The sequence below is a fragment of the Alligator sinensis genome, unplaced genomic scaffold (assembly GCF_000455745.1).
Source record: "Alligator sinensis unplaced genomic scaffold, ASM45574v1 scaffold1318_3, whole genome shotgun sequence".
In the NCBI taxonomy this organism is placed as follows: Eukaryota; Metazoa; Chordata; order Crocodylia; family Alligatoridae; genus Alligator; species Alligator sinensis.
The window spans coordinates 923,909-937,524 of NW_005842634.1; the positions used below are offsets into that span (position 1 = coordinate 923,909).

A 13,616-nucleotide genomic window follows, 5' to 3' on the forward strand; every position below is an offset into this window, starting at 1 on the left:
ACTTCAAGAGGGATGCGGATAACCTGGAGAGGGTCCAGAGAAGGGCCACTCGTATGGTTAAGGGCCTGCAGACCAAGCCCTACGAGGAGAGACTAGAGAAACTGGATCTATTCAGCCTCCGCAAGAGAAGGTTGAGAGGGGACCTTGTGGCTGCCTATAAGTTCATCCCGGGGGCACAGAAGGGAATTGGTGAGGCTTTATCGCCCCCGGGGGTTACAAGAAATAATGGCCACAAGCTAGCAGAGAGCAGATTTAGATTGGACATTAGGAAGAACTTCTTCACAGTTAGTGGCCAGGGTCTGGAACGGGCTCCCAAGGGAGGTGGTGCTCTCCCCTACCCTGGGGGTCTTCAAGAGGAGGTTAGATGAGTATCTAGCTGGGGTCATCTAGACCCAGCTCTCTTTCCTGCTTATGCAGGGGGTCGGACTCAATGATCTATTGAGGTCCCTTCCGACCCTAACATCTATGAATCTATGAAAGTTTGTCTACACAGACCAGGAGGGTGGGGGAGGGCAGACTGCATCCTGGGATGCAATTGGAGGACTACAGTTTAGGCAGCTAATCTGTTGGGTGTGGCCACACATTAATGGAACACAAACTGGGTAGCATGGATCAGAGATAAACCTACCCTGGAATGGCGTAATTTTAAGCTATCTAAAGTGTGCTTAAAACTAGTTGCAGGTGTTAATGTGTGGACAATCCAGGGGTTTAGAGCTCCAGAAGCCACCTAAAATTAATATGTAGCAAGGCCCTAATTTGCTCTTGTGGGCCTCCACTGTGTTAGATTGCCCCAGTCCACCTTTTGCCAATGATCTTGAGCTTTAACACCTCACTAACTAATCTCCTGGGCACACTGAAGTTAGCCTTTCTGAAGTCTAGCACTTCAGCCCTGCTGGTTAGTTTACCCACCCTTCGCCAGATAGTGAATTCAATCAATCGGTGGTCACTACCCCCTAGGTTACTTTGTATCTGCAGATTCCCTACCAGGTCATCCCCTGTAGTTAACACCAAGTCCAGCAAGGCGTTTCCCCTAGTCAGAGTAGTTTAGGTCACCTGTGACAACCAGATCTCTTGACCGTATGGCCTCTGAGAGCTGTCTGGAGAATTCCAGGTCTAGCTCATTCTCCTGGTGTGGTGGTCTGCAGTAGGCCACCCCTATCAAGTCCCTTTCCCTTTGACTCCTTGTATCCTGACACACAGTACCTCAATTTGGCCCTCCTCTGATCCCATCTTGATTATAGAGGATGTATATTGTTCCTTAGCATAGAGAGCAACACCCCCCACCTTTTTTCTCCACTCTATCCCGTCTGTACAGCCTGTAATCCTCAATGCCTACTGCCCAATTCTAAGTAGGGTCCCACCAGGTTTCAGTTAGTCCAACCAGGTCAAAGTTGTTGCTTGCAAGCAGGAGTGCAAGTTCCTCCTACTTGTTCCCCATGCTCCTAGCATTAGTGTAGATGGGTGCCCTTGATACCCTCCTGTCTTGATGTCTATCGAGCCCCTTAGTACTTACCTTAGTGCTTACTAGGGCTGTGTGAAATGGCACCGTTCCGTTTCGCCTTCAATTTATACGGTTCAATGGAACAGTGTTTTGTATCGAATTCCATTTTGAGTCAAAACAGCTGTTCCATTCCATTGAAACAGAAAGGCTGTTTTGACACTGTTTCGAGTTTTGCTGGGGATGGGAAGTCAGCCCAGCTGGGCAGTTTCCTGGTCCCCTGTGCTACATCGCGCCGGGGGCGGGAGGCAGCCTAGGTGGGTTGCCTCTGACCTCTGGCGCGATGTAGCACGAGGGATAGGGAAGCAGCCCAGCTAGGCTGCCCTGCCACCCCCTGCCAGATCTTGCATTGGAGATGGGAAGTCAGCCCAGCTGGACTGACTTCCCATCCCCAGTCTATGGTTGAAACATTTCAAAAGTTGAAATGTTTCAACCAGCCTTGTTTTGTTTCAAGGCTATTTCAATGGCCTTTGTTTCATTCCGATTTTGCTGTTTCGACCTTGAAACTGGTCAAAACAGTGTCAGAATGAAATGGCCAGTGAAATTTTGCACAGCCCTAGTGATTACCTGGGCTGATCCAGTGCATTGCTCATGGCTTGCTGATCCTAGGTTCTCCTTATCCTCTGCTTACCCATCCCCCGATGAACCTAGTTTAAAGCCCTTCAGAGGAGATCAGCCAACCTGCAAGAGAACAGACTCTTACCTTTAGAAGAGAAATGACCATCTCATCCCAGGATGCCTCTCTCATGGAAGTGCAGATTGTTTGTGTAGAAGCCAAAACCCACATGATGGCACCAGCTCCGGAGCCACAGGTTGACTTCCCTGATGCAAGCGTCCTGATACTGACAGTGACTGCTGATTGGAGGGATGGATGAGAAGGCCACCTGTGCCCCCGACTTACTAAGCCTGGCCCTGCGGTCACTCATGACGCGGTCCGGACTACTCCTGGCCGCATCATTCATGATATCAGGTACTAACTTAATGTGCTTGATGAACACTTTTTTGTGACGCTTAATGCCTATTAAACTAAACCTACTGCACATTAGCACAGTTTTTACATGATGCGCTAATGTATGGTAGAATTAATCTAAAGAGCATTTAGTAGCACATAATGCTAGAATCCACTGGAGCACATTAATTTCCGCACTCCAACAGACTCAATTAACTGAATCTGCTCTGACATGCTGGATTTCCAGCGCATCAGAGCAGGCTCCCTGCATGTGTAGAGGAGCCTGTGGTCAGGTCTGGAAAGATCTTTTATTTCTTTATTCTGCCTTTCAGAAACAAGGTGTGTATTATATTCTAGGGCATGTTGTATGTGAGAAAATATGGTAATTGTGAGTCATACCAAGGACAAGGCTTTCATGCTGTGTGCTCTAGCTAGCAGAGGGGCAACAACATTGCTTAAAAGCGCTACATTGGTAAATGGCTGGTGTTTTGATCTGAGTTAAACCCTGGGACAATCCGGACTGCCTCCAATGAGATATCTATATAAAGCCTAGGACTATCACAATCCATGATTCAAGAAGAACATTGATAAAGTGGAGAGAATTCAGAAAAGAGACATGAGAATGATTCAGGAATAAGCCAACATGCCTTATAGGGGGAAACACATGCCTTATAGGGGGAGCTCAAGTTGGTCATCATGACCTATTGAAGACTAAGGGGCAACTTGATCACAATCAGTAAGGTCACACATGGGCAACTCAGTTTGGTACCAGAGGGATTTTCAGCCTCTTAAACAATTGTAGAACAACATCTAATAGTTGGAAGATGAAGTTAGGCAAATTCACTCAAGGAAGACATTGCCTATTTTTAACAATATGAACAAGTAATCTTTGGCCTCCTTGGAAATTTCTGTCACTGGAAATTTCTCAATAGGAAGAGGTGTTTTTCTAAAAAGAAGGGCCCTGTTTCAAACAGGAAGTAATCTAGGGAAGTCGTCTAGTCTCCATTATGCAAGGCAAAACTAGATGATCACATTGTTCTCTCCTGGCTTTATAATCCATGTCATAAAAATAACTATTTCTGATGACAGATTCAAAGCCTAATTTTCAGAGGTGCTGAGCAGTAACAACTTCAGCTGAAGCCTGTGGGAACTACAGATGTTCGACACCAAAGAAGAACCGGGCTGTAAACCTATTGTTCCTTGACACATTGGCTTATGAATAATGAAACAGGACAATTCAGCTAGGGTTTAGCCCTGATAACACCAAGCTAAGGAATACTGCAGCAAACCACAAAAATATGTGCAACTCTATCAGTACTCTATGTATAGGCAGTCCTTGGACTTACAACACAATTGGTTCCTGAAAACCGCGTCTTAAGTCAAAATGTTGTAACTTGGAACCAATTTTCTCATAGGAAACAATGTTATAAATGGGGGATTGGTTCCTGAACCAAGGCTCAATATCCTATTTTCACCAAAAATAACCCAGAATTTTGTACTCAGTCAATTATAGATGAGTAACATAGTTACATTAATATATTTATATTGTAAATAGAAATCATATGGATTTGGAAGGACTTCTTGAAGGTGACTTTGCTGGACTTGTTGAAGGGCTCGTGGTTGGACTTCTTGAAGGGTTCTTGGCTGGAGTCTTCTCAGGAGTCTTGGCTGCAGGTTTTTCTGGAGTCTTGTCTGCTTTCTTAAATAAAGTGTCCAAGGAAGTTTGGACAGATGTTCTCCAGGGAGACAGGCAATGCAGCGAACTCGTTTGCTGGTATGGGGTCGCGTCGGATCAAACGTTGTTAAGTCAAAACTGATGTCAGAAAGTTGAAACAGAGTATCAATTTATAAATGTTGTAAGTGTGAAACGTTGTAACTCAAAACATAAGTCGAGGACTGCCTGTATAGAGATGGAACTGCAGAGACAAGAGATCATGGATGCTTCAGCACTGTAACATTTTAAGACTACCCTTTTCCTTTGATTGCATTCACATTATGTTTTGTATCAAACAGCGGGTAATAGAATTCATCTTGCTTCTAAAACTTTAGTTTCAGCTAACCTTAAATACAACATTCAGTTCTGGGCAGCTTATTACCGAAAAAGAATAAACAAATTGGAGACAGTTCAAAGAGCAGCTAAAATGAATAGAAGGTTGAAAGGACTGATTTATAAGAAAAGACTATGAATTAAATATGCATAGCTTGGCTAAGTAATGACTAAGGCCATGGTAACCATGTTCATATCTATTTAGGAAGTAAATTTCATTTGGAGAGAGGAATTAGGTAGCAGGTACAAACAGGAATTGCTAGGATGAAGGATAGAAGTAAAATAAGGGAAAGTTTGGGCAAAAATACTGGAACTCAAGCTCTGACTGGGCGCATCTACATGAGATGCTTTACTTGAGATTAGAGCAAATTACTGCACCGTGTGTCACCATCTGCATGTGCAGACACTTGCTGTGCAGCAATTTGCTCTAATCGCAAGTAAATTTGCTACCTGTAAATACAAATAGCAAATTTACTTAGGAGTAATTACTGCGCTTTACTGCACATGTAAACAGCTGACCAGGAGCAAACATGCTCCCTGTCAGCTGGGCTGCAGTGGGTGAGAGAGGGCTCCCTGCCCCTGGGAGCTGCCTGCTGCTGGGGTGGGCTCCACCACCAGAGCCTGGGTGGGGACAATGTTCCCCTGCCCCAGAAGCTGATCTCTCAGCACCAGCTCCACTATCAGGGAGTGGGGGCTGGGAAATTCCTATCCTTCTTGTACCCTTCACATCCCTTGCTAGTTGCAATTCCAGTTGCACTTTGGCCTTCCTGATTTCATCCTACATGCCCAAGCAATACATTTATACTCCTCCCTAGTCTTTTGTCCAAGTTTCCATTTCTTGTAAGCTTCCTTTTTGGGTTTTAGCTTACTGAAGAGCTCCCTGCTATACCAAGCTGGTCTTCTGCCATACTTGCTAGCTTTCCTGTACATTACGATGGTTCATTTCTACACCCCTCAGTAAGGTTTGTTTAAAATACAACCAGCTCTTCTGGACTCCTTTCCCCTTCAGACTGGCCTCCCAGGGATCCTGCCCATCAGTTCCCTGAGAGAGTCGAAATTTGCTTTTTTGAAGTCAAGGATCCTTACTCTGCTGTTCTCCTTCCTTCCTTCCCTCAGAATCCTGAACTCAGTCATCTTGTAGTTGCTGCTGCCCAAGCTGCCACCCACTGCTACATTCCCCACCAATTCTTCCCCATTTGTGAGCAGCAGGTCAAGAAGAGCATGGCATTGTTTGCATTGCCCAGTGTGCAATGTGTGCATTGTACATGGTGAGCTGATGTGACATGGGTGCTAAATCTTTGCAAACTTCCTTTTCATTTTGGATTCAAGAGTTTTAGAAAAATAAGTAGTTGCAAAGAAATCCAAGGAAAGAGAAGCTTTAGTTCTGCCCCTAAGTGACTCTTTTGGCTCAGGCCTACTGACACCAACAGTTCAGCAGATACCATGATGAGCTATAAGTGAATGACTGTCCCAAATGCAAATAAGTCAATGAGACCAATTCTTTGTGTATATCCTTAAACTGCCTATCTATGGAGGGATGCAGAGCCTTGGAAGAGGTGCCTGGGGGTAAGCCGGTATATAATGTCTAGGGCAACCCAAATTTCTGGTGGTTTTTAAGTGGCAATATAAGCCATGTAGAAAATAACTGGTATTAGGAAAATTACTTAGATTTGGACCACCTGAATTATAAACATCTTAATCAGTATGGGCGATTGTGCTGGGATCTATACAAACAGGTTTTTCAGGTAACTCATGTCCAACTGAACTGGCATCCATCGCATACAGCATGAAGAAAGACTGGACAGATTGAAGTTCGCTAATCATGAGCTTGGCTGAGGAAGCAGTTGTCTAAGTTAGATTCTAACAATGGTGGTGCTTTGCAAAGTGATAGCAATAAAAAAGGGAGGGTAGCAAGGAACATTAAGTGACATAAGTGAATGTGTCATTAAAGAACCAGAGAACTGATTTTTTTTTTAAGATAAGTCATTAAAAAAAAGATGCCTCATTTAAACTCATCCAAAACATTAAGCCAATTTAACCACATTAATGTCTACCTCTGAAAGACATTGAGGCCTTATCTTATCTTCTCCTACCACCGATAAGAGGCAATCTGAGTATATTAATGCATTTACAATTGGGGGAAAAAATCTTTTCCCTTGCAATAAATCAGTGAAATGAACACACTAATGTTTATATGCTCCAGTTATCACAGGCATGTTCCATTTCTTGTCCAAACTGAAGAAAGCAACTAAGGGAATTAATGTTGCAAAAGAATGCTGAGAAGCAGAAAATGTAGATTCCAATTCATGAAATTACTTAAATCACAAATTTAATGGGAAATCAATGAGATTTAAATGCAAAGTGAAGCATGCAGGGGGCATGTTCCTGAATCAGGGGCATGATCAGTATTATAATAATAATAATAATAATAATAATAAAATCCCCTTTAAAAAAAACACCTGGAAAAAAGAGAACTCATAAAACATCAGTTATTTGGCATCAGAACAAAGGAACGCTGCAACACCTGCTCTGGGTGGATAACTGTCACCTCCATACTGAAAACCAGGCACCAGCTCTCAAGTCCTCAGAAGAGGTTATACAAGCCTTGAACTGGATTTTTGTGGCTCTGTACACGTAGCTTGAAGCTGTATGCATAGACAGACATCCTATTCTTGGAGTTTCTTTTTCTTTCTTTTTCTTCAAAACTCCTGGAGATGCCAGTGGGAATTCTGTACATAGATCAAGGACAAAACATGAAGCAGGTAGTGAATCAACACACACTGGAATAGACGCACTGAAACACAGGAGCTTGGGGGGAGGGAGAAAGTTGCTTGTTCTTCTTGCTTACAAAAAATTAGCAGATCCAGCAGGTTTCTTTTAATTCTTTCCCTTATGCAGGTGTTGACAGAGGAAATTGGGTGAGAGGCATGAGAGGCTGCAGAACAACTCTGGACTAGGGAAGAGTGAGAGCAATGCATTGGAACAGGGGTGCTCAACCCGCAGCCCAGGGGCCAGACCTAGCCCGCAGAGCCATGTCAAATCTCCAGGGGTCCAAAAAGTTGGCGGTGAGGGAGCAGTGGCAGCAATTATTCCCATGCTGCTAGACTTCCAGACCTGTGGGGAGCACTACAGACCAGATAGCACACTAGATTGGTGCACAGTGGTGGCCCAGGGCCTGGTCTGGGCACATAGGGCACCTATACGTGTATCCAACGTCTGTTCTGATGCATGTCGATTAATCGAGTCTGCTGGAGTCTGCTAATTAGCACACTCCAGCAGCCTCAGTGTCACATATATTTAGTGTCTTTGCACTTTAAAATGGCAGCGGGGGCGCTTTAACTAAAGCTCATTGCATGAGCTTTAGTTAAAACTCCCCCACCATCATTTCGAAGCACAGGATGCTGAATACACAAGACAGTGCAGGCGCTTTAATTAGAGTGGTTCTCAAGAACCCCCTCCCCACCCAACCCCCAGCCTGGAGCATGTGTAAAGACACCCATAATAGTTGCTGCCTGGAGGAGGTCTAGGGCCCAATCCTGCAGCAGGGGGCTGAGCAGAGGAAGCATAGAGCTTAGGGAGGTGGTGTGTGGTTTCCATCTGGCAGCATGGAGCACAGGGACAAGCCCTGTGCCACTGATCTGGCCCACAGCACCAAGGAGTTGAGCACCACTACATTAGGAGAATGAAAGGAGGATTTGAGGAGTTTTTTGTTGTCTGCAGAGAAAAAAAGAGTGTGCAATAAGATTTTCATCTTTAACCGCTGAGTTTGGAAATTCAGTCCTTTTTTCTTAATGCCAAACAAGTCAATGTACTTTGGGTTGGGTGTTTTTTCCCTCAAAAGATGAAGCAAACCCCCGCACTCTCCCACAGGTTACAAAGGTCAGTGGATTTACAGCTAGCTTTAAAATCAGTGCAATTTCACCTGGGAGGTTTAGTTCTGAGTGTATCCAGGATGGGGAATAAACGTATAAATTATTCTGATAGAGTGGCAGCAAGCAGTCAAGAGGTCTCAGGCCATTTTGTGTGTGTCGCATGTCATAAAGTCTGATAAATTTGTCAGCTTCAACTACTGGGGATTTAGGCAAGAGAGAAACAAGGCCTCAGAACTGTATAGTAAGGGACTCAGTGGATATTGCCCACTATCCATCCCCCTTTGCAACCCTTCTCTGAAGCAATCTTGAGATTTCATTACAGACTTCATCACCTCTGTTTTGTAGTGTCATTTAAATGGCTTTGAATAATGTTGCAGAGTATAAGGTGAGCTTACATTAGATTATCAGGTTGGACTGTGGAGTTCTCCTGATAATACTGTAAAGAGTTGCAGTGCTGGATCCATTCATTTAGAAAGAGACCGGATCTGCCCCAGCTCTGCAGAGGGGCAGCAATTGGGCTTAGCTCTCAGAAATAATGAACGTATGTGACAACCACAGAACAGCAAAACTCAGCCTCCTTCTTCCCAGTAGATGCAACTTGGGATGAATCCTGCCGCTGAAGTAAAAAACAATATAAATCCATGGATTTCATTGGGTGTAAATGGGAACTGATCTGAAACTCACTAGATTTGGCCTTGTTTTATATCACTAAAAAACCCCAAAAACAAATAAACAAGAAAAAAACTCCCACTTCTAAGGATAAACATAAGTATCTAGAGAACCCCTTTTCTGCCTTTTGTTGCCTTAGAGTGAATTATGTGCTGGAACATACTATTTCATATGAAACACAGCCCTTTTATCATAAAACATGTTCATGCTTTCTTAAAGAAATCTGTCAATAACTAGGTCTCAATTTTGGAAAAAAAAACCCATGTAAAGGCAAGGGGCTTATAGAAGCAGGCTCTAGATAAGAAACAAGGGATTCTTTGCTCACTGCTAAAATCCAAACTCATAACACTGTTGCTGTGCATGAGCTTAGCACAGAGTATTTGCCAGAAGTGGCAGTGTTATCATTAATATTCTGGGGCAGTGTGTGATCACTGGGGCTCTTCAAAGAGTGATTTAACATGCATGAGGGGATCAAAATCCAGCCCATCTGCAGTTAATCTAAACTGTGCTTTTAGCAACTTTCCAATATTGACAGCACTTTGTTTGAGAAACGGAAGGGAAAACTACCTGAGGAAAGCATACAGATTCGGAAACAAATCTGATGTTGCCAGAAGAGGTGCCAGTTATCAAAGATGCATTGAATCATAGCAAACAAGACTTTGGAATCACCCATGACCATTTCCCCCTATTTTCTTCTCCTTGCACCCTATGCTGCCTTTATTGAGTCAGGCCATTGACAAGAAATTGATGTTGTCCATCATTCCTTGAGAGCCACCTCTACAATGCTGGGGAAACTAGTCTTAGCAATAAACAAAAAAATCCAGCAGGGACACTGGGGTCAGGTAATGTTTGTGTGGGTATACAACTGATGGCACAGGTCTACCTGCAACGCTTCAGTCGTAAGAACTGCCACCAACTGGGTCAGAGGTCCATCTCTCTCAGCATCCTGTCTCATGCAGCAGAGAGTAGATGCTAAGGGGCAAGGTAGACAGGGCACGTCCAGTATTTTCCACGCGCTGCTCCAAACCTCACTGCAGCTTCCAGCATTCAGATTTAGGAAGTTCTGATCCAAAGGCAGCACCTCTACCTACCATGTTCAACACCCGCTGATGGCCCTTTCCTCCATGAATTTGTCCAATTCCCTTTTGAACAGAGTTAAACAGTCAGCTTTCACAGTATCGTATGGCAATGAGTTCCACAAGTCGCCTCTGCGCATTACAGCTAGTCAGCACTGCCATGAAGTGAAAACTGCATGTGGAACAAGGCCTGGTTCTCTTGTATCATCATTTACACCCACACAGAGTGGGTTGTAATTAGCCTTGGCTCAGATGGGCAGATCCAGTTCCAGGTCCCAGCTGGAAGTAAGTAGGAGATTGGGGCTGAGTCATCTTCAAAGGCTACAGTAAGAGCGCCTCTCCTGTTTAGGGTGCCTCTATGCTGCTGGCCTGCTTGCAACTCCTCTATGCTGACTTTGGTGCTTGATCCTGACTCTGACTTAGGCTCGATAACTTTGGCTTATGACTCTGGAATTCATGTACTGGACCCTCCTGCCTATTCCTGTCTTGGACCTCACAGCTTGATCAGCTTCTTGCCATGACCATAACTTTGTCTTGACCCTTGGCTTGATATCCTGGACTCAGATGGATACCCAGCTTGACCTGGGCTTCCAACTCTGATAAATCCTTGACCTAGCATGATCCACTTGGACTGACTGCCTATGCTGGTCTTCCCTAACATGGGCTGTAAAAATTGTAATCATTCTGGTTTAAAAACCCTTTGAACCCGAAAGCTTGCTTAATAATTGTTTTCCAACTATTTAAGTTGGTCTAATAAAAGATATCAGATTCACCCAAAGAACCTTGTCTGCCTATGTCCTTAGACCAACACAGCTACAACCTACACCCTGTAATCATTCTGGTTTAGCATCATCTTACATACCCCTGCCAGCAGCACAAAGGAATACACGAGGGAGAGCGCAATGGCACATTGGGCCTGGAATCCAAGTTTAACTTTCCTCTGATAAATAAATCACATGAAAATTGTGCCTACTAGATTCTGCTCTGCTTTTGCTTTGCTTACTTAATGCATTTTTAATGTACTTTTACTTTACCAGCTGCTGCTTGTTCTATGTACTCTGGTGGCTTGTTGCCAGCGCATTTGATTTCAGCAGCAGAAGTTGGCAGCTCAAAGCTCGCTTGATATTGTTCATTGCTCAGGAGAACTCCCTTCCCCCCTTAATTTCCCTCTCAATTGTCACAGTGCTTATCTGAACTCTTAGCATTGTTTCAGCCATGCCAATGAGACCTATTTTTACACATGCTAAAACGCCGTACATAAAATAGCGTATATGTCATCAAGTTCAACAGGGTGGGGACAGAATGTTGATCTGTCGACAAGTATAAAGCGTCTTGGGAGTAACACCCATGCTTCTCCCTACCCATTTGCTATCTGTTTGTTTCTAGGTGCTGTCTGCAATCAATAGAGACTTGTATAGACTGGCTGGCTGAAAAAGCAGCACTGTACTCATATTTTTCCATGCCAGTTCAAGATCAGCAGGGATTTTTGCAAGGTCTCAGATCCAGGAGAGAATTCTTGAGAGCCAGTGACAGTGCTTTCTGAACAAGGTGGCTTTATTTGTATTGACTTTTAGCACCCTTCATATTTGGCAAGAGTCAAGACAAAGTATAAGATGCCTCTTATCAGATAGGATGGTGTTGAATGCACTGATGGGCATAGGAAGAGTGACCTGAAAGGGATCACTCAGGTTTTGGAGTTCAGTCCCATGTGATTATACGAATGAAGGCATGCTGTCATCCTGCTGCAAGGCCAATTTAAATATTTCCTTCCAATGTGGCTGCTTGCTTTATATTCCTGGAGCTTTTATAAATAAATGTGAGGTGGCCAGACAATATGGTAATAGGCATTACATAAAAGCACTTATGCAATTATTGCAATGCTCATCCATCAGATGCAGAAGTTCTCCAAGTCTTAGACTGAGTTCACGATTGAATTCAACTGCTGATCTTCTAGAGGGGGACAATAGACATTTTGGGTTTCTAAGCACATCCCAGGCCTTTCATATCTAGTTTTTATGCATGCCCAGTGTTTCACTCCATTGCAGTGATGCTTAGGTGTAATATACAGAGGTAAATGAATCACGCAGCTACAAGTTACTTAGTGCAAGTGTTTCATGGAGTCAGTCTGTAACACACAGTTGGCTTCACACTGATATCTCCATGTGGATGGTGGCAATTTGTGATGAATGTGGAAATCTGAGCTAACTTTTGATGTGGCCCTTTCATTTTTCTCATTACTTTTGTAAAATGCCATTCATCAAAAGTATTTTCAAGACCCCTGAAGTATCAGAGTGACAAACAAATGAAGGCATGGGAGCCTGTGAGGGGAAACAGCAAAGTATAACAAGATATCATGTGTTTATGAATAAAACAAGAACCCCTGAACATGCGATGGAGGGCAGTGCCAGGAAGCCATAGATGGATGTTGCATGAGCAGGGGGAGAGAAATGAAATGCTGTTGGAAAAAATGGGATGTCATGTTTACCTGTGTGATTCTTCTGCTCTACATCTAGAGAGGTATCTTTCTGGATAGCTGCATGGCATCGTGCTGTAGGGGAGATGTGAAGGAGATACAATGAAGGTAGGAAGAACAATTCTGGCTTAAGGAGGGGTGTACTGGTTATGACAGAGAGCTGGGAATCAGGATTCCTGTATCTATATCCACTTCTATCCCTGATTTGACTTGGAGTAAATATCTAGCTAGATATTAATATGACCATGGATTTCAAATGCCCAAATTCGGGGTCTAACTTGTGGCAGCTTTGGCCTGATTCTCAGTGGAGACTTAATGACTAGGGACGTATCTAAATCACAATTTCACAGATTTCACAGGAACGGCAACATTTTGGGGTGCCTGTGAAATCCAGAGTTGCCTATGACATCCATGAAAAAAACCCCCAAAACTTAATAAAATAATTTTTATTAAGTCTTCCCCTCCTGGGTGGGCCTCACAGCTCACCTGGGAGGGGAAGGCACCAGCTGGCGGGGCAGCATGACAGGGGCAGCAGACAAGATCCTCTGCTCTCCTCCCCCATGTCAGGGACTCTGACAATTAGCGCCGAAGGGTAGGGCCAGAGAGAGGGCAGCCAGCAGTCAAGATGGTGGTCACCCCTTCATTCCTCCTTCCCCCTGCCCCCGGGCCTCTCTGCCAATTAGTGCTGGGGAGCTGGGCCTCTCCACCAAGCAGCGCCAAGGGGTGGGGCTGCCACAAAATGCCCAGGAAATAGGCTCTTTGTGCTAGGACAGAGCTGCAAAAATGGCATTGCCTTGCCACTAGTTAAGTAGGTCACTATTGACGACACGGCCCTCACATAATGCAGTGATGGGCAGCAGCGTAAAACTAGGAGAGAAGTTCTGAGCATCCCTGGCTCCATCTGATTAAGTAGGTCACTATTGACGACACGGCCCTCACATAATGCAGTGATGGGCAGCAGCGTAAAACTAGGAGAGAAGTTCTGAGCATCCCTGGCTCCATCTGAAGTCAATGGGGGTGGGGGTGGGGGGG

At 44.3% G+C, this 13,616-nt stretch overlaps 1 long non-coding RNA gene across 1 annotated transcript in view; it reads right to left on the reverse strand.

The window, feature by feature from the left end:
• Positions 1-12,596: 12,596 nt before the first annotated feature.
• Positions 12,597-13,616, reverse strand: part of LOC102373093 — a 7,652-nt gene continuing 6,632 nt past the window's right edge. Inside the window, exon 3 of the long non-coding RNA XR_324934.1 lies at positions 12,597-12,659. This is a non-coding gene — a long non-coding RNA (uncharacterized LOC102373093). The remainder of the gene's footprint in view (positions 12,660-13,616) is intronic.